We start from the raw sequence: 20,892 nt of genomic DNA, 5'->3' as shown, positions 1-20,892 counted from the left end.
CTGAAGGAGGCTATTGGTCCCATGTATATCTGTTGCAGTTGTCCGGTCCCGGAAGGATTGAGGGCTCATTTGACCCTTTTGCAGGCAGCATTGTGGTTAGTGTTTGGGTAATTGCCGGGTTCTTGTGGCCTGGTTTTGGCCTCTGTTGGAAACAGGATGCTGGACTTGATGGACCCTTGGTCTGACTCAGCATGGCAATTTCTTATGTTCAGTGTGCCAACGAGTTTCTCTGCAGGAGATTTGCAGCGCAGCTACTTGGAAATCTTTGCAAACGTTTGCCAGACACTACTGGTTGGACGTTCAGGCCCCGGATGGCGACAATTTTGGCAAAGTGTTCTTCAAACAGGACTCTCTCAGCCCCATCCAGTTTAGGGAAGCTTTGGTATACCCCAGGAGTCTGGACTGATCTGGATACGTACAGGTAAGGAAAACCGGTTCTTATCTGCTAATCTTCGTTCCTGTAATACCATAAATCAGTCCATACATCCACCCAGTAAGAGGTATGTGTTTGAGCAAGTCTGCTCAATCTGTGTATTGTAATGATTCTGATTGTTTGTTTGTTTCTGAAGAATGGTACAGGTTTCTCATTAGTCCTTTAAGGAGGATTCTAAAATTGATGATAGTTCTTAATTACGAATTTCCTTGTCCTCTGCTTGTTCCGGGCGATACACTAGGGTTAATTTATTGTTTTTTGGTTGAATGTTTTTCTGTTTGGGTACTGATTAATAATGAGGAGCTGCAGGTGCCACACCGGGTTAAGAGGTGGTGCCTGCAAAGCTTTCTCTGTCTCCATCTGCTGGAAGGAATGAAAATTAGCAGGTAAGAACCAATTTTCCTTTCTATGCACTAAAAAAGGTTGAAGGAAGACCAGATGACTTCCAACATGGTTTAATGATAAGATGAAAGGCCCTAAAAGGCAATGTTTGAAAAAAATGGAAAGTGAACCTGATTTGAAATAGGCAAGAGCATAAGTACTGGCAAGTTAATGTAAAACAGTAAGATAAGTTATGAGAATATGAAAAGAAGTTTGTGCCAGAGGCAAAGACTAGTAACTTTCAAGTACATTCCAAGCAAAAAGCTGGATTAATAGATGACAAAGGAGGCCAGTGGGGGCAGCGACAGCAAATCTCTGGTCTAATGAAGATGTAATCGAGCACACTAAAGATTAACAAATCACAAAGAACGGGGTAGTATTCACAGCAGAGTTTTGAAAGAACTTGGGTGTGGAATTGCAAACCTGTTAGCAGTAATCTATGACCTCTCATTTAAAATGGGCACAGTTACTGTAGACTGGAAGATGGCAATGTGTAACCCAAAGCAGAGATGGGCTGGGAAGCTATAGACCAGTGAAACTGCCAGTGGGGCCCAGCAGCATGCTAGAAGCTATTCTTAAAAACAGAATTACTGGCCATGGAGACAAATGTGTGTCTTCACAAAGGATTCAGTGGTTCCTAGTCGTGGAAAGTCCTGGCCTTTGGCATGCAGATTTCTGGGTGAGTGGTTGGGGTTATTCCTGCCGCCTTCCTTTGGCAGGTGCTTCTGAGTTTCTACCACCTGTGCAAAACACAATTTTTCAGGAATGGAAAACAAAAGGGGATAAGTACTCAGCGCTAAACATAAGATGATTTACCTCCCGAATACTTTTTCACATCTTTACAAGCAAGGCCCAAGATCTACACATTGAAGTCAGTCACCTAAATTGTTTCAGATTAACTCCTTAGACAATTTGGTTTGTTCAATCAGTATCCAGAACATTTCCAAATCATCACATGACCTACTTTGTCCCCTAGGCCAGTTCTGCACAAAAAGAATAGGTTCAATCATTGAGACATCGGATATGTTAATGTTTTGACACTGTCTATAAAAGGTGGATGCATTGCTTGAAATTTCAAATCTAAATTAAACTCTTACATCACTTTTATGTAGACACTGTAAAAGCATTCAAAATAGGAATCTCAAGTTCCTCTCTATATATTAAATGTGTGGTGTGTGTTTTGTATAGGGGGTTGGTGTATTGGTTCACAATTATATCTTTTATGTTAACTTTAATTTCTGGAAGGAGATTTTAGTGAAAATGTGGCAGTAATTAAACTACCCCTTAATGGAGAATTTCTGTGAATGTAGCAGTCCACTGAAAAGACTTTATCTAAGGCCTATATTAAATTGACCAAGTTCTGAGTTTTAAAATGTTGCTTAGATTCCTCACCTTCTGTTTCACTATGGTATAAAAAAAAAAGTGGCTGCAATGTGAACAAGCAGATGCCATGAAAAATCTTTAGGATAGCCCTGTTAGTCTGGTGTAGCAAATATGACAGGAGTCAGGTGCCATCTGATGCCGTGGACTCTGTCCTTGAAAGCTCATGTGGCAATAAATTGGTTAGTCTATAAGCTGCCACCCAACTCCAGTCATTTTTAAACAGGTCATGTATTTAGTGAGGACATTTGCTAAGACCAAAAGAAGTTGCTATATTGAGTCAGCCTGAGGGTCCATCAAGTCCAGTATCCTAAATCCAGGATAGGATTTGGCTGCAGTGGCGAGTCGGTGGCCGGTACCAGAGACTGGTTTACATGACTGAAATTTTAGTCAGGTGACTATGGCAGCCATTTTGGAACTGTATGCCTCCTTGGACATTTTGGAAAGGGGGTCTCATTGAAATTACTGGGGGTTTTTTTAAAGTTCTTATGTTGCCTATACAAAGCTCTAGGCAACATACAGAATAAATATACATAATCATATATAAAACTAACAAAATATATATATTTAAAAGGTTGTCACATCAAAAAAGCAGAAGAAGTGGTGCCCACCCAGAACCAGTCTAAAAACCAAACACTCTAGAAAGTGCCTAGAGGCTAGGATAGGTGCAAGGGAAAAGCTGCTTCTAAAACTTCACTTGCTGGTTGGACCAAGGAGCCATCAGATCTGCTTACACTTGTAAAGGTTTGACTCTTTCAAAAAATACAAAGACTAGAGCGCACTCCATGACGTTAGTAAGAGTGTGCCTTCCAGTTGGCCCTTGAAAGAGATTGATATTGAAGCATGGGACTCAGGAAATCAGCTTGGCTCTGCCCTCTTTATCCCCACGAACCCAGCTATTGCTTTGCAATTGTTTTTTCAAACTCCACATGTTACGTACTATCAAGCCTATGCTAGCCCCCATCTGTTTTCTGTCCTTACCTAGTCACTAATTCTTACTTCATTAGCTTACTGTAACTCTCTCTATTAAGATCTCACTCAGTCCACTCAGAGCTGTACAAGCCATTCACAATTCAGAAGCTCATTTGGTTTTGGGGAGTGCCTCTTCTTTTTCACATATCCCCAGCTCTAGCCCCTCTACACTGGCTCCCCAGAAAGTGGTGTATGCATTTTAAAGTTCTCGCACTAGTCTTCAAAGCGATTAATGATCTTGCTCCCTATAGTCTAGCCAAGCCTATCTGCTATTTTCCTATGTGCCATTTATGTTCTGCATCAAATGGTTTGCTTGTCATCCCTACTGTCAGAATGATAGGCCAGGTCCAAGCTGTGAGTGAATGTTCACTGTCGCTGGCTTTCAGTTGTGGAATGAGCTCCCTGCCTTTCTCAAGACAGAGAAGGACCTACTACGCTTTAGAAAACTTCTGAAAACCAATCTGCATTTCAACCCTAGTTGTTGCAATATGCAAAGATGTGATATTTCAGGTTAAAGGAAAGGCCTTCATCTATTTTTACTTTGTTTTGTTCTGTTATGTTGGTTTTATTTGAATTATTTTAATTGTAACTTTTATTTTGACTATTGTGTATGTTTACTGTAACCCATTGAGCTCTGTGGGTTACAGTAAACATACAGAGCAAATTGTTTTTCACTCAATGCACAATTAAGTTCTGGAATTCATTACCAAAGGATTTGGTTAAGGCAGTTAGCCTAGCTGGTTTTAAAAAACATATGCACTGGTTCTTAGAGAAGTGCATAAGTGGTTAGTAACCAAATGGAATTAGGGATTAGCCACTACTTCCTATATGATAGCAGCCTGTGATCTATTTACTGTTTTGAGTATTTGCCAGGTTATGGCCTGGATTGGTTACTATTGGAGACAGGATACTGGGCTTGATGGATGCTTGGTCTAACTCAGTATAGCAAGTTTTTATATTGTCTCCATTCAAAGGTCTGAAGGCTCATTCAACCTGGGTGCAGGCCTCTTCATGTGCCTAGTTTCTGCTTTGGAGATTTGTTGGACATCTAGTTGGGTCTCCTTGCATTCATGCAGATGAAGCCTCTGGGTGTCTGAACTAGAGAAGTTGCCTCCTTTGGCTTGAGTCTTGAGAGTAGATGTAGAAGTATCCCACCGCCTCTAATGGATGGTTATCGTACATCCCATTTGTTTGGACTGCGCTGGGGGGGGACGAGGGGACACAAAAAGAAGATGACATTGTCTTATTTTCTAATTTCCTGTCAGGCTGGTCCAGGACCCTCCCAGACTGCTGCAGTTGAGCTGTTCTTGTTTTCTGTCTTGCTGGCAGTGGGATTTTGCCCCAATCTTGCTGAAGGTATTATTTTATTTATTTAACTTCTTTTACTATACCGATACTCAAGACCAGGTCTTATCGTACCGGTTTACATTAGAACATGAGGGAAACCAATTAACGTCTAAGTAGAAATGAAAGTTACATTAAAACAGGGAGCGTAAAAACATGGATGTCGGAAGATAGGGCAGAATTAAACTATAACATTAATGAGTGATAGCTAATTAACAAAGACAATAAATTAACAAAAACAAATATTAGTGTATATAGTGTAGTTCCTTGCAGTTTAGGACACTTGGTGGGCTTCTTGCTAGCTGGTTTCTCAGGGGTTGTAGGCTCACTCTTTTTTTCTAGCCCTGTGAAGCCCTCTGGTTAATGGGAGGGAGGTTTTGTTATGAGCTTCTTACCTTGGTCTGTGAGCATTGCTATAAGCATGGGACCCTAGAGAGGGTGACGACTGTAAATGAATTGCTCTCTCCCTTTAGCTTCTGCTAGGGCAGTGTAATGCATTGGTCTGAACTGGTCGGGCAAGACTCAAAGAAAGGAAATTAGCAGCTAAAAGTAAGGCTTGAGCTGGGCTCTAGTGCAGCTCTGCTTCCCTGGGGTGAGGACGTTGGAAGCAGGCTGTCCCTCTAATCATTTGCAGCAGCCTGTTTGCTCCCCTACCACAGTGGCCCACCACACTCTAATTCTAAGCCGCTAGCCATCATCTTTTGGTTTTTGTTCAAACCGCTAACCCCTAGATATATTGCTGCTTGTTTTCTGCCAGCCCTTCAGCATGTTTTTGCTTTACTTCGCTTTGGTGGTCTCCACCAAACCTCAGGCCTTTTCATCTTGCTGTAGCTCTTTCCCTCCCAGCCTCCTTCTCCATTTTCCCTTGGGTTTGTACCGAGAGTGCTGTGCCGGCAGGGACTGCGTCCCGGGCTGCTCAGCAGAGGTCAGTGTTGTAATACGAATAGGGGTTGGACCGTAGTGCAGACCTCAAACTTTCTGCATGCGGAAGGCTTAGTTTTCTCTTACCGGAGGCGCTCGAGATGTGAAGTGGCACGGGGTAGCGCGGTGCAATCTTGTAACCCCCAGCTTCCGGTTGCACGCAGCCTGGCCCTGCTAGAGTAGCGAGCCAGCATGCTCAGGGGCGGACCGATAGGGATATGAGCCCCTAACTACCCATCTGCATGCCTGACTTCTCCGTCCTAGACTTAATTAAAGTATTAGCGCTAAGAAACACCTCCTGGCCAAGTATTGTGTGCACTAAAGCGGCTCGGATTGCCCGCATTGGCTCCTGGGGCCACATGGCTGGTAGTCCCTAGCTCACCCGTAAACCTGGGAGCAGTTGGGGGGAAGACTGGGTGCATTCACGTCTCTGGGGGAGGGGTGGACCTCCAAGCTGGAAGGGATGATTTAGGATTATTAAAAGCTACTGGGGGGGGCAGTTGCTGGATCGAGATGTAAGAGTAGGTAGGAAGTGGCTGAGCCTTTGGCCACTTCGTGAATCCCGCAGGCGTGAGTGCAGCTGTCTGCAAGGAGCACGGGGCGCTAGGACCCCGCGGAGGCCGCTGCAGCCGGTGCGGGGAATCCTGACGGCGGCGGCTGCGGGGCTTTTCCCGGCCCCGGGGGGCGCTGCGCGCTGGCGCAGGTAAGCCGAGGCCTCAGCTCACCTTTACCGGGGGGAGGGGGCTTTCTGCATTTCCTTCTGGCCCCAGCATGAAATCCCCCTTCTGCTGCGAGTGGCAGAGGCAGCATCCGGATCCCCCCCAGACCCAGGGGTGAGGCGCTTACTCTTCTCAGCCGAGCATTTCTGCTTTGGCTTCTTGCCTCTAAAATGCTTCCGTTTTATAGAAGTTGTTTGCGGTTTTATGGCATCAAGAGAGCGAAAATCTCGGCGTGGAGCCACATCCCACCCCCGGCTTCTCTCCAAATGGCAGAGAAGCAGGACTCCCGTGGGCAGACTGCAGCCTCTTCTGCCGGTTGCTCGCTGCTTGCCGGCTTAATCTCAATGTTCTGCCGGCACCGCCTCCGCTGTGACCCAGCAGCCGGGCCACTGCTCGGAGCTGTGCTGGATTAACCACTGTAAGCTCTTCTGGTAAATAAAGGGCCAAGAATCGATAACTTCCCCCCACCCCAGGAGGCCTGGGCCCATTCGGCCTTGTCTCTAGCGCATCTTGTTCTGATATTGCTGGGACGTCTCCACTCCTGTCTGTGCCGGTAACGTCCGGCGGGCAGGACTGGACGCACCCTGCGCTGTAATAAGCTAAGTGCAGATGCCAGGAAAGGTGAAGACCGCTGTAAACTGGACTGGGAGTGTGAAAGCTACAGATGTGTGCACATGAAGTCTTGCCTAGTTTCTGTATGCACGTGTTCTGGTTGCATGCCTGATTGGGAGCTAGGTAGCCATCCACGCCAGTTGTGAGCCCGCTGCTACCAATGGATCTTTTTTTTTTTTTTTTTAATTTATCCTCTCCTTCCAAGAGGAAACCTGGGTTCTATCCAGTTTTGCTTTGCAAATCCAGTCCCCCACTTGTCAAACAGAATAACCATCTATGCGCAGGTCGATTTCTTAGATCAAATGTGTGCCAATTGTATCTTCTGGATATTCATAGAAGCAGAGCAAATGTTGGGGAAAAAAAAAAGACCACTAGGTCCCCTCTTCACCCAATCTGCCCCTTTGTACCTGCCTGCCATGCTCTCCCAGGTCTTCTCCTTCCCATCACCACTAAGGTCCCTGAGTGTCTGCACCATGCATGCTTGATTTTGGCCACTCTTTTGGCTCCTAACATCTTCACTGAAGTCTGGTCCAGGTGCGCGCCCCCCATTACTCTCTGTGATAAAATGTCTTCTCACATTGCTTTTCAGCCTCTCTCCCTTTGCATGTCATGCGATGAAGATGCTTCCTTCTGCTACTTTGCTGAAACCTGCCAGATCTTTGAATGTGCCTTATCCCTCTTTCCCTCTAGAGAGGCCATCTCTAGCACCCTCGTCTCGGCGTGCACGGCTTACAAGTGTCCTCCTTCTGAAGTGGCTGACTATAATTCCCATTGCTGGGTCAAGTCTGTAAGCCGCCTTGATTGTGTTCACAAAGATGGTATTTTGCCTTTTGCAAAGGTTGGCCCTTGCTGCATTCTGTAAAGCAGCAAGTCCTTGGGTAGGTAAGTAATCTATATCATTCAATAAATGCATTTGCCTCTCCCTTATCCAGGACTGTTTGTAGATGGCAATCTCCAGGCCACAGCTCAGTCCTTAGAGCCAGCATTACTTCCCCCGCTGCACTAGCGGTGCCTCCTGGTTCTGCACCCCACTTTATCGGCTTTCCAAACTGTGTGTTAGTTTGCTGACTGCTAATTCTTTCCTCAAAAATAGTATTTTGCTCCTTGGATTGCTGCACTCCATGTGTTAGAGTTTGCAGTTTTTTGTTTTTAAATCAAAGTGCAGTGGTCAAACCCAATTTGTTTAAAGTCACTTTTCATCTTATCTCTTCCCGCCATGCCTGGTTTTGCAGTCTTTCATATACGTGCACACGGGTGCATGACTCTGTCAGAAACGTTGCCCATGACTGCCCTTGTGGCCTCCATTCCTACCCTCAGAGCAGCCTTCTGGGCAGAGGGCTTTACTTAAATCCAGATAGGGTTACTTCAGCGTTTTCCCTCTGTGCCGTGCTGCAGCGGGTCCCAGAGCCTTCTCCAACGCCCCTGGCGCCAGCACCCTGCATCCTCTCTTCTCAGCCCCCAGGCTCTTTGCCTAATGCCCATCATCTTGCACCGGCGTGCGTAGCGAGCACAAGAATCTACTTTCTTCTGTGCCTCCCTTTAATTGTTACTATTCCCCTTCCGGCCTTCCTCTTTTTCGCTTGTGTACTAAAACGGTTCTATCCCCTTCCAGCCTTGCTCTCACACTCTCACAGTGGCTTTTCCAACACCTGACGGTTTGCTCCTATTTTGGGAGGGGATGAGGTCTTGGTGCTGCAGTTTTATTCTTCTTTTTACACCAAATTAAATAATTTTACAAGCACCTGGGAGGAGCCTTCAGGGCACCAGGCTGTGCCACCTGGGCTACTGAGCCAGGTTTCAAAGGCCCACTGTGCAGGTAAAACTGGTCCCCCTGCTCGTGGTGTCTCTTTAATGCATTGCGGTTTTCCTGTAAAGCAGACCTGCTTAGAGGGTCTTGAAAATGCGGTTTAAGGCCCCTGCCCTCAGGGTCCTGTATCCAGCTGTGCATGGGAAGCCCCTGGAGTGCCAGCACTTTCATGCTGGCTAGCGACTTGACCTCTCCTATTGATTTCCTGCCAACCCATTTTTACCGAGCTCCATCAGGTTTGGGGCACTATCTAAAGAAATGAATGTAAGAATTGGGAAGGCACAGGGAGGAAAGGAGATCTCATCATTGTTGATTTCTTCCTGAGTTTGGGGGGGTTGTCTTTCTAATTTTTTTATTTTTTTTTTGTGCACGTTCACAAGGAACGGTCGTGTAAGCAGCTCTGGTCTTCCTTACACAGGCCCACACCATCCAAACCCAAGGACAAGAAACTTCATCCCCAAGTTCTGATTGCTGCCCCCCCCCCCCCAAAAAAAAAGGTCCAGTTCTTGGGCAATCCTGAAAAGGTCTCTGAGATGAGCAGGGGAAGGGGAAGGGGTTTGCCGAGGGCCCAGACCTTGTCAGCGCATTCACTCTGCAGGTGTCATTCAGCACCTAGTTTGCTGGTTCTCGTTTGAGCTCTCACCTGAAGGAAGCTTGGAGCGGCACTGAAGATGGAGCGAGTGTCGCAGCCTCTCTCGCTGTTCCGGGTCCCCGCTTATGTTTATTTGGTGCCGACTGAGCAGAAAAAAACCCCGAAGTGCAGAAAGCTTTAATAAGTAGCAAATGCAAGTTCCCTTCCCCAGAGAGCTTACAAATGGAAAGGATGGCGTGTAAGAGCAGCGCCCGGGACGTGCTGGAAATTTGGGAGGAGCTTGTTTTTGATTGCGTGGCTACTCGCTCCCAGCAGCGAGGGCACTAGTGCTTTTGCTAATTTCCATGTAATTATCGTACCTGTGCACTCTCTCGGCCCAGAACTTTATTTCTAGATGGGAAGCAGAAGTGTGAGTGTGCGGATGAGTTTCTGGCTGTGATGCGGAGAGTTGGCTACGGCCAACACATGATGGGGCACCTCTCTCTGCTTTCCCCAGAGTCATTGGCTATGGTAGAGAGAGGCTACAGGTAGGGACTGGCTTAGGCTGTGATGGGCTGCTCCCATGCTGAGCCTTTCCTCCTGCCAGGCCTCTACAAAGCCAGAATTTTAGCTCAGACACAAAAGTGTTTAAGCTCAGCAGGGCTCCCTTTCTAATATCATAAGAACAGAAGACTTGCCATACTGTGTCAGACTAAAGGTCCAACCAGCCTAGTATCCTGCTTCCAAGTCACCTGACATGATCCCAAGAGGTAGATAGATTGCTTGTGATCTATCCCAGGGACAAGCAGTGAATTTCTGTAATTCCAGCTTAATGGTTTATGGACTTTTCTTTCAGGAACTTATCTAAACCTTTTTTAAATGCAGCTTCACTTATAGCTTTCATCACATCCTCTGGCAATGATTTCCAGAGCTTAATTATGTGTCGAGTAAAGTATATTTTCTCGTATTAGTTTTAAATGTCTTACCCGGTAACTTCATTGTGTCCCCCTGGTCTTTGTACTTTTTGAAAGAGTAAACAACTGATTAACGTTTACTCGTTCCAATCGACTCATTATTTTATAGACCTTCCCTCAGCTGTCTCTTCTCCAAGCTGAAGTGTCCTAACCTCTTTAGCCTTTCTTCATAGGGGAATCGTTCCATCCCCTTCATCTTGGTCGCCCTTCCCTGTACCTTTTCTAATTCTGTTATATCTTTTTTGAGATGTGGTGACCAGAACTGCACATAGTACTCAAGATGAGGTCACACCATGGAGCGATACAGAGGCATTATGATATTCTCTGTTTTATTCTCCATTCCTTTCCTAATAATCCCTAGCAATCTGTTTGCTTTCTTGGTCACTGCCACATACTGAGCAAAACATTTCAACGTATTATCAATAATGTCCTTCTGTGCTGCACACATAGCCTGGAATGTATCCCTGTATCTTAAGTGCACGCAGTGTAGAATTAAGCAGCAGTGCACATCTCCCCATAGCACATGTGGCTTAGTTTAAGGCCCTGTGTATGTCTCTGTAGCTCAGCATGTGGTTCCTGGAGCACTACAACTCCTGTTGGCAGATTCAGCGTAAGTGATGGAATGAAGATACTCCGTTGGTGGCTTTCAAATGGGAGACTTGAGTCATTTTCTCAGGGAAAACCTGCACTTAAAGTGACATTTCTAAGTGGCTGGGCCCGCTGGGAAGAAAATGCAAGCCACAGAAGAGAGCCCCTCAGACAGCACTAACGTCCGTGCTCACGAGGAGCTGGCACCGTTTCTCCTTCTAAGCATTTTTTTTTCTTTCCTGTTGCAGAGAATCGGAGTTAGAGCTAAGGATTCTTTCTACTCTGTGATAAGTTCGTGGGCCAGCATGAGTCTTCTGACGAGGAAGGCCTTGGGGGAGCTCGCCGGACCACCGCCAGATGTGCTGCTGCTGGCCAAGGCCCCTTATCACAGCCGAATGGACCCCAACATGAAAATCCCCTTTTTCCGGGTAGTTCACGGGGAGCCTGCCCATTTGATGGTGCTTGCAGGTGCTTATCCTTGCCTGTCAGCAGTTGTTTGCTTGTTTTGTTCACATAGGGCGCATGCTTTTTTGGAGGAAGGAGAATTGGGGATTATTAAACCCTTAGTCTAAATGCCCTGTGTGTGTTTGCTTGCTCTCTGCAGCGGTCGGCGACTGCAGGTCAATATTCTTTCAGTGGAGGGCTGGCGGGGCAGTCAAGTGGAGATTGCGCCCTATGCTTCTTGGTCCTCACACAAGCCTAATGATGAAATTGAGGAGGGGGCTGTTCTTTGTCAGGTTCTGCCAGCACGGTGCTCCTTGGGTTGTCTTTTGGAAGAGAAGAGGCGTCGCTGGGGTGGGTGCTGAGTATTTTCTGTCTTGGCTCAGTTCTTTGGAAGTGGTCTGAATATTTTCCGGTCTTACGGGGGGTGCATGTTTGTGCTGGTGAAAGGTGCAGGCCAGGTCGGGAGCCGGAGTTCAGATGAAGTGAGCCGTGACTTGAGACTCGTTCTGATTTTGGCTCTGTTTAGTTGGACTTTTCGCAGGCCGCGATACGTTTCTCACATTGACTAATGGGAGACTTCTCCAGAGAGGATAGACTTGTGCGCTTCTTGGTTTGAAAAAGACCCGGACAGCAGTATCCCAGTGTCCGGCACCATTTAGAAATGTTACTTTTGCCCAGAAGGAAGGGGGGAAGCTGAGTGCTTTCCTCTCTGCCCAGCAGACTTCTCTCCAGGGTAAGCAGCGCAGAACAGGGAGCCTCCCAGAGTCCTTGGTTTCCCTCGGCAATCCTAGGCCTGCAGGGCTGAATGTAATGTGACAGCTGGGAAATGTTACACGGCCTCTTCGCAAGGGAGAGGTGAGGCGCTGGCACACGAGGCCATCTCTTAAAGGGGCAGGAGCGCCTACACCATCATCCTGTAAGTCTCGGCTGCCGCTTTCTGGCCCTCGGCCTCTTTGGCTCCCTTTTTCTCGTCTTGGACCTACCCTGTTTTTCTGGGCTGCTGTAGCATTTTCTGTCTGTCTGTCCTTCATGAAGTCTAATGATGTTTTAAAATGCTGCCCTTGGGGGATGGCACATGGGCAACAAGGGAGAGGTTAAGTGCTTTAAGTCTAGCAGAGGGGAGAGCTGCAGCTGGCTGATTTCCCCCCCCCCCGACCCCCCCCCCCCCCCCCCAGTCTGTGGGACAGGCACCCCCTTTCTCTGTGCTGCATGGGAATGGGTTCAGGCAGCAGAGGGGGGTGGCTGTCAGGGCAAGATTTTCAAAGCTCCTGGGAGCAGAGGCTGGGAGTGGTTGGGGTCCTCTAGCACCAAAACACAGCATGGGAGGCTGGGGATGGAGTTCATTTCCAGGGTGCCAGCCGAGAGGCAATCCTGCCTTTTACAGCTGGAAAGGGCCACAGGGTCAATCCGTTTCCTACAGTTTTTGAAGGAAATCCCTGCTGGTTATGTGTGGGGGGAAGGGAGGGGCGGGTGCTTCCTAATACTCTGAGCAGGGTGATTAAAGCTTTGAGCTGGTCTGCAGCCGGACTGGGTGTGTGTGCGCTTAGAGTGTACAATTTGTACTTATATTGAATTAAAAATCCTCCTGACAGGCTCCTGGAATGGAGACAACGTGTAATGACATTTAATACCTGCTAAATCCGTGTTTGGCTGGAGATGGCTGTAGGTTAGGAGGCTTCCAGCTGTGAGTCAGGACCAAAACATGCAACTTTGGCAAACACGGTTTGTGTGTTGTGAGGTTGGACATAACCTGACTGGTAGCAGCCACCTTCACCTGCTCCCTAACTTAACCCTTGAAAGCCAGTAAGTGGTGAACATGAGGAAAGGCGCAGCCGTGCTGCGGTTTTTGTGGTCCGTTGCAGGTCGGCACGAGCTTTTCTCCTGGGCTCTGGCTTGTCTGGTTCTCCTCCAGTTGGAAAGTTATGCTTGACCTGCCCTGCTTTTTAAGGGAAGGGGTCAGGGGGAGTCTTGGGGGTCTCCTGGCCTTGATTTATCATCTAACTATGCCCCTCCCCCCACGCGGCCTGCTGTCCCGAGATCTGCTCTCCGGGCTCGCACTGAATGTCCATCTTGGCTAGCAGAGGTTGCTTTACTTAAAGGAAGGGTACAACTGCAGGATTGGGTGGTGCTGCCGCCCTCCAGCCACGACAACATCGCCCTCTTAAGTATGGCTTCCCCATGGCGCGAATCGTGTTCTTCCCTTCCGTGGCTCGCGTGAGCAGAATTCGAAGCCCTCGCCGCCAGAGAAACGTCTCCTCGGTAACGTGACAGCGTGAGAGGTGCAGGGGCAGAGCGAGGTGCATGGTGCTGTGTGTGCAGAGGCTGAGACCCAAGCTGCTTCCTCTTCTCAGAGCCCGCTGATTCACTGGCTGCGGCGAGGCATTGAGGCAGCGCCGGGCACTGGGAGGAAATCCTCCTGCGCGCTGCTTGGACCGCAGTGACGTGAGGAGCTGGCGCGTGAGGCTGGGGAAGGAAGGGCCAGCTGCCCCTCCCCCCCCCCCCCCCCCCCCCCCCCCGTGGTTTCTCTAGGGGATGGTGAGCGCGGAGGCTCTCGAGTGAGTCACTGCTATTGGAAAAGCATCCATTTTATGGAGAGCTGAGGGGGGTGGAAATCTCAAGCTGGCAGCGCGAGGCTTTCTCTTCTGTACTGGGCAGGGGAAGTCGGAGCTCTGTGGCAGTCTCGCCCTGTTTCGCTTTTTCTGTCTTTCATCTCACTTCTGGGCCCTCTCCTTCCTGTGGCATGAGAGTCACGCCTTCACAGGGAGACAGACGCTCTCCTGAATGAGTCATTCACCTTCCTGCCCATTATCAAAGTCACTCACATCTTCCCTCTGTGGCTTGCAAGGTGTACGTCTGAGCCCCTGTCCAATGGCAGTCCCCATATCTGTTCCTTCCTCCCTATTACCCGAACTTCCCTCATCCCCCTTAAGGGGATGAGGAACATGCCATACTGGGTCAGAGCAAGGGTCCATCAAGCCCAGCATCCTGTTTCCAACAGAGGCCAAACCAGGCCACAAGAACCTGGCAAGTACCCAAACACTAAATACATCCCTTACTACTAATGCCAGTGGCTGTTCCCTAAGTCAGCTTGACTAATAGTTTATGGACTTCACCTTCCTCCCGCCGATGAAGATGTGGGTTGAGCTGAGTCAGCTCCGTGCTGTAGGCCCAGTGTAAGATGTGGCTCTTGGCACCTGCGACCTGAGATAACCGGGCTTCATGGGTGGAAAGGGTGCAGCAGCTGCCCCTCGGGGGTGTCTGATGTTTGTGCAAACTGCTGGAAGCAGCTTCTCACTCTGATTCCTCTGCAGATGTCACTGCAATCTGCCCAAACAGAGATGTCCATGGCTGCAAAGAGAAGCAGAGAAGAAGAAACTTTGTGTTAACTCTTAAATGGCACTGACCAGGAAAATCTCCCAAGCTATGAAACCAAATATTGAGGTGGAAACGGAGAGCCGGGGCACACTCTGCTCCTTTCCACCCCCAGCAACCTGCATCTGACTTGCAGCCTCTCATCTTTTCCTCGCTCGCTACCCTCTGAATAATCCATTCACGTGCCAGCCTGCTCCCTACAGGAGCCCTGTGTGCCCGCTGCTTGGGCATTCTGGCCCATTCCTGGCACCAAGCATTTTATAAAGTTCTGCTCCCTGGGCTGAATCCCTTTCCACTGCATTCTCCCAAGCTCAGAAGCACCTTGAAGTCATCTGTGGGCAGAAGGGAGTGAGGCTTGTGAATTGGGGTGGGGAGGGCAGAGGAAAAGATCAGAAGGCAGCTGGATTCTAGCCACCCCCCTCCCCACCTCAGATCCTTTCACAGCCTCGGTTCTCTCAATAGTTTGGGTACCTGTGCTCACCTGTGCTCACATGATGCAGTTTTATTTGTTTCAGACAAAAAAAAACCACCCAAACCGCAATAACTGTACTCAAAACATGGCTTACAAAACAACAAAAACAGGACAGTACTGTTTGCTCACAAATACAAAGTCAATCAAACATCTGTTCAAAACTTTATTAATTCATAATTTCACCCTAATATCATAACATCTGATTGCACAATAACACAAATCTACAGGGTCCTATCTTTCCTTCAATTCACATAAAAACATCAAACACAAACTCCCGAAACCACAGGACCACATAAACCACAATACATACAACATCTGATTAACATTTTGTTTTTTTGAGTTTTTTAAAGACAAAAAAAGTATCTAAGAAAACAAACAAGGGGCTGTAAGAAAACAGAAGTCCACTAAATTCTTCTCTTAAAAAGAGGAAAAAATGAGAAAAACTTCCATAAAACCAAACTGTGAGGTCTTGCATTACAAGATTATAATCCCAGACTGTGAGTTACTGTGTAAAGAATTATAATCCGTTTGGCCGGCTCGTCATAGCATAATATTCCACTCGGAGGCAGCTGCAGAAAAAGACAACAAACACTCAAGAGAGTATGAGGTCAAGGATATTCAGTCAGCACCCGTTGAACTTCACAGTGGGTATATCACGTTTTCCCCGAAAACTATTCATTCTGTAGTATCATCAATTCTTCTAACTGTTGTCCTCACTAGGTGATGAATAATACAGCATTCCCAAAGATTGGCAGCTTATCCCATGCTTTACCTCTCACTCTCCCACAGCTAAGGATCCTCTGTGCTTATCCCATGCTTTACCTCTCACTCTCCCACAGCTAAGGATCCTCTGTGCTTATCCCAGGCTTTACCTCTCACTCCTCCCACAGCTAAGGATCCTCTCTGCTTATCCCAGGCTTTACCCCTCACTCCCTCACACTGAGGATCCTCTGTGCTTATCCCAGGCTTTACCCCTCACTCCCCCATCAGCTAAGGACCCTCTGTGCTTATCCCAAGCTTTGCCCCTCACTCCCCCCACAGCTAAGGATCCTCTGTGCTTATCCCAGGCTTTACCCTTCACTCCCTCACAGCTAAGGATCCTCTGTGCTTATCCCAGGCTTTACCCCTCACTCCTCCACAGCTAAGGATCCTCTGCTTATCTCAGGCTTTACCCTTCACTCCCTCACAGCTAAGGATCCTCTGTGCTTATCCCAGGCTTTACCCCCTCACAGCTAAGGATCCTCTGTGCTTATCCCAGGCTTTACCCTTCACTCCTCCACAGCTAAGGATCCTCTGTGCTTATCCCAGGCTTTACCCTTCACTCCTCCACAGCTAAGGATCCTCTGTGCTTATCTCAGGCTTTACCCCCTCACAGCTAAGGATCCTCTGTGCTTATCCCAGGCTTTACCCTTCACTCCTCCACAGCTAAGGATCCTCTGTGCTTATCCCAGGCTTTACCCCTCACTCCCCCCACAGCTAAGGATCCTCTGTGCTTATCCCAGGCTTTACCTCTCACTCCCCCACAGCTAAGGATCCTCTGTGCTTATCCCAGGCTTTACCCCTCACTCCCCCCACAGCTAAGGATCCTCTGTGCTTATCCCAGGCTTTACCCCTCACTCCCCCCACAGCTAAGGATCCTCTGTGCTTATCCCAGGCATTACCTCTCACTCCCCCACAGCCAAGGATCCTCTGTGCTTATCCCAGGCTTTACCCCTCACTCCCCCACAGCTAAGGATCCTCTGTGCTTATCCCAGGCTTTACCCCTCATGACCCCACAGCTAAGGAAATTTGGTTTTATGGAAGTTTTTCTCCATTTTTTTTCTCTTTTTAAAATAAGATTTTAGTGGACTTCTGTTTCTTATAACCCCTTGTTTGTTTTCTTAGATACCTTTTTGTCTTTTGCCTTTGGTGTCATAAGAACATGCCATACTGGGTCAGACCAAGGGTCCATCAAGCCCAGCATCCTGCCTCCAACAGTGGCCAATCCAGGCCATAAGTACCTGGCAAGTACCCAAAAACTAAGTAGATCCTTTTTTGAGTTTTTTAGATGTTGTATGTATTGTGGTTTATGTGGTCCTGTGGTTTCGGGAGTTTGTGTTTGATGTTTTTATGTGAATTGTAGGAAAGATAGGACCCTGTAGATTTGTGTTATTGCGCAATCAGATGTTATGATATTAGGGTGAAATTATGAATTAATAAAGTTTTGAACAGATGTTTGTTTGACTTTGTGTTTGTGAGCAAGCTTATAGTACTGTCCTGTGTGTGTTGTCTTGTATGTTATTTATTTCACAGACATATTCCACCATTTGCAGAGCACCAATGCAGATTATACCCAATATATACAGAAATAACTATACACAATACAAAAACAATCATTAATTAAAAGTTAAAGCATCCTCGACAATAACAGTCCATTGTGGTTTTCTACAGCAGTGGCAATTAGTGCTGCACAGCCTGAGGAAGACACAGATATTGATTGTTGTTTGTGGGACTTCAGTCCTAATTAGCAAAGCAGGAGACCAGAAGCAACCCAGACTGGTTCACATAAGAAGTGCCATGCTGGGTCAGACCAAAGGTCCATCAATCCCAGCATCCTGTCTCTGACAGTGCCGGTCCAGGTCACAGGTACTCAGCAGCTCCCAAAAAGTAGATAGATACTCACCTGGCATCTTTATTATTATATTGGTATTTACATCTTTTTGGCACATGTTAAACCTCTCGTATGTTTAGTTCTTGTTGCAGCTGTGTGAGTTACAGGCCTGCAGCCCTGCTCACTGAAGAGGGATCTGGATCAGAACCAGACTCTCACTCAAGGTGATCCTGACTCAGTTCTATGTGCCCTTTCGGACAGACATGAATTCTGTTCCAACTCTGGAACAGGGAAAGGGAGAGGGAGCGATACAAGAGGTTGGCTACAATCTGAATTTGAGGTCTGCTAAGAATTATTTGGCTTTTTTTCTTCCAGCAATGGTTCTTGATTTACTTTCTTGGTTCAGGGTTTTTTTTTCCCTTTTTACTGTTTTCCTCTTACCCCTGAGATAATTTGCTTTGCTGCCAACTCCCTGCACGCAAGATGGTGCCTCTGGGGCCTTAGAAAGCAGAGTTAAATTGCCAGAGTTTGGCTGTGTCTCAAATACCTAAGGGTTTTTCAGGTTATCAGAATAACAAGAAGAAATCCCAATTCTTGCCTCTCCCCTCACACTGGAGCTCTCTGTTTTTGTAGGCAATAGAGCCAACAGGTGTAAACAACGTGGATGTCACAGTACAGCTGACATGACTTCAGACAAACCTGTTGTCATTGCACACACCCTGTATTGTGCAGATAGGAACAGACCAGCACATTGATGTGCAGAGATCTGCAGGCCCTGCAGTCCAGGCTCATTCTTCTTCCCTACTGTAGTGCTGCAGATCCTGTATGATCTTCAGTGTTGTTCCTTCTCCAATACTGAGGAGCTTCTGATCCCATCTCAGGCTTTACCTCTCTGTTACGGCTATGATAGTGAATCCCTTAGTAGAACAACAGTCTTACCTTAGGCCGCGGTAGACCATCTTAGAGAAGAAGCCGAGTTGGCAGCAAGAAGGCAATCCAAGGTACAGTCCAGAGTCAGGGCAGGCAGCAGGCAAGAGGAGAACCAAATCCAATGCAGGTCATGGGTAGGCAGCAAGAAGGCAAATCCAAGGCTCAGTCCAGAGTCAGAAACGCCAAAACAAAGAATCCAGTGAGAGCACCAGCACAAGCAAGCCTGAAGCCAAGGCAGTGCTGCTCAGGGCTGTAAATCTCAAAACGTCCAGCGCAAACGGGACTTTTGGGAGGGTTGATGACGCGCCCTGGTGGGCAGAGCCTGAACGCGACTCACACTGGGCCGTGCTGCCGCCGGAAAACACCGCAGAGCAGTGATATTAGAGGGAGCCCCCTGCCTCGCAGATTGTCGAATGGTAACTATCTCTCCCACAAAGCCCCTCTCTCTCGCTTCTAGGATGAGGTTTGAGAGGGAAACGAAATTCCTGGAGTAGACGAGGCACCTGTATATTACAGGCTGGTTCCCAAGAATTCTCCTCTGGCCCGTAATTTTTCCATGAGATTAAATCTTGTAAAATACCCCTAGATCTTCTGGCTTCCAAGATTTCTTTAACCTCGTATTGTGTGTCTTCCTGTATAAGTGAAGAGGTGGTTTATCTAGTCCTTCTAGAGGGCCAAGACAAGATTGCTGGTTTGAGCAATGAAATATGGAATACATCATGGATGCGTAGTGAGGGGGTAGTTGAAGTATAAAGGTGACCTCACTGATTTGTTTCTCAATGGGAAAGGGACCAACAAACCTGGGTGCAAATTTTAAGGACGATGTACGTAATCTGAGGTTCTGACTACTCAGCCACACCAAATCCCCAGGTTGAAGTTGGGGCCCCAATCTCCTTCTCCTATCGGCTTGTCTTTTAGCTTTAATGGAAGATTGTTGTAATAATCGTCGGGTCTCCTCCAAAAGATCAGTCATGGACCAAATAGTTTGTTCTACAGCCGGACAAGAAGAGGGCGCACTGATGGGAAGTGGAATCCAAGGGTGTCTCCCAAAAACTAAAAAGAAAGGTGATGCTCCTGAAGCTTGGGTCACGTGATTATTGTGACCAATCTTGGCCCAAGGTAAAAGATGCCCAGTTGTCCTGTTGTCTATTCACATAGCAATGTAAGAAGCTCTTGAGAGATTGAATAGTGCGTTTGGTTAAACCATTGGATTGGGGGTGTTAGGCTGAAGAAAAATTTAGTTCTATTTTGAGTTTTTTTGCAGAGGTCCCTCCAGTATCGAGCCGTAAATTGGACTCCTCTATCAAAGACGATTCTTGAAAGCAGGCCATGAATCCGAAAAATATGTTGCAGAAATAGTCGAGCTAGTTCTGGAGCAGTGGGTAGTCCAGGAAGTAGAATGAAATGGGCCATTCTGGAAAATCGGTCTACAACGACCCAAATGGCCGTATTACCCTTAGAGAGAGGAAATTCAGTAAATAAATCTGTGGCTATGTGAGTCCAAGGCTTTTCTGGAATAGGAAGTGGTTGCAAGAGTCCACAGGGTCGCTGTCGTGGAACCTTTTGAGCTGCACAAGTGGACAAGATTCAACATGTGTTCTAAACATCAAAATCACAGAACATATAGAAAGACATGGTTTAATGGAACAAAGTCAGCATGGCTTTACCCAAGGCAAGTCTTGCCTCACAAATCTGCTTCACTTTTTTGAAGGAGTTGTTAAACATGTGGATAAAGGTGAACCGGTAGATGTAGTATATTTGGATTTTCAGAAGGCATTTGACAAAGTTCCTATGAGAGGCTTCTAGGAAAAGTAAAAAGTCATGGGATAGGTGGCGATGTCCTTTCATGGATTACAAACTGGCTAAAAGACAGGAAACAGAGAGTAGGATTAAATGGATAATTTTCTCAGTGGGAAGGGTATGGGCAGTGGAGTGCCTCAGGGATTTGTATTGGGACCCTTACTTTTCAATCTACCTTATAAATGGGCTCTGACCGGCCTGCAAATGCGCAGTAGAGAGCACGTCGGTCAGAGCCGAGCATGCCTGAAAAAAAAATGGCGCTGGGGCTGCAGGAACGGCGGCGGTGAGAAGCAGGAGTGGGAGGAGCAGTAGCCGCGCGCGTGGGAGGGACACCACCCCCCCGCCGGAGATCTTCCGTCTGCCGGTTGTGGATGATCTGAAAGGGGAGGGGATTGAGAGAGGGGGCGTGACTGAGGAGAGGGAGGAGAGAGTGAGGGGAGGAGAGAGTGAGGGGGAGGGGGGAGGAGAGAGTGGAGGAGGAGGAAGGGGAGAGGGAGGAAGGGGGAAGGAAGAGGAGAGGGAGGAGGGGGAGGGAAGGAAGGGGAGGGGGGAGAGGAGGGAAGGGGGGGAGAATAGAGGAGG

General features: G+C 47.6%; 1 long non-coding RNA gene across 3 annotated transcripts in view; it reads left to right on the top strand.

Annotated features, from left to right (window-relative positions):
- The first annotated feature begins 6,060 nt into the window (after positions 1–6,060).
- Positions 6,061–20,892, top strand: part of LOC115074192 — a 33,926-nt gene continuing 19,094 nt past the window's right edge. Inside the window, exons 1-3 of one of the 3 annotated variants that reach the window (XR_003852206.1) lie at positions 6,067–6,134; positions 7,352–7,644; positions 10,951–11,170. This is a non-coding gene — a long non-coding RNA (uncharacterized LOC115074192). Of the gene's footprint in view, positions 6,135–7,351; positions 7,645–10,950; positions 11,171–20,892 lie in introns of all 3 variants that reach the window. The other 2 variants (XR_003852205.1, XR_003852204.1) reach the window with 2 other exon arrangements.

This window comes from Rhinatrema bivittatum, chromosome 12 (assembly GCF_901001135.1).
Source record: "Rhinatrema bivittatum chromosome 12, aRhiBiv1.1, whole genome shotgun sequence".
Classification (NCBI taxonomy): Eukaryota; Metazoa; Chordata; class Amphibia; order Gymnophiona; family Rhinatrematidae; genus Rhinatrema; species Rhinatrema bivittatum.
This window is presented reverse-complemented; position numbering and strand designations above follow the sequence as displayed.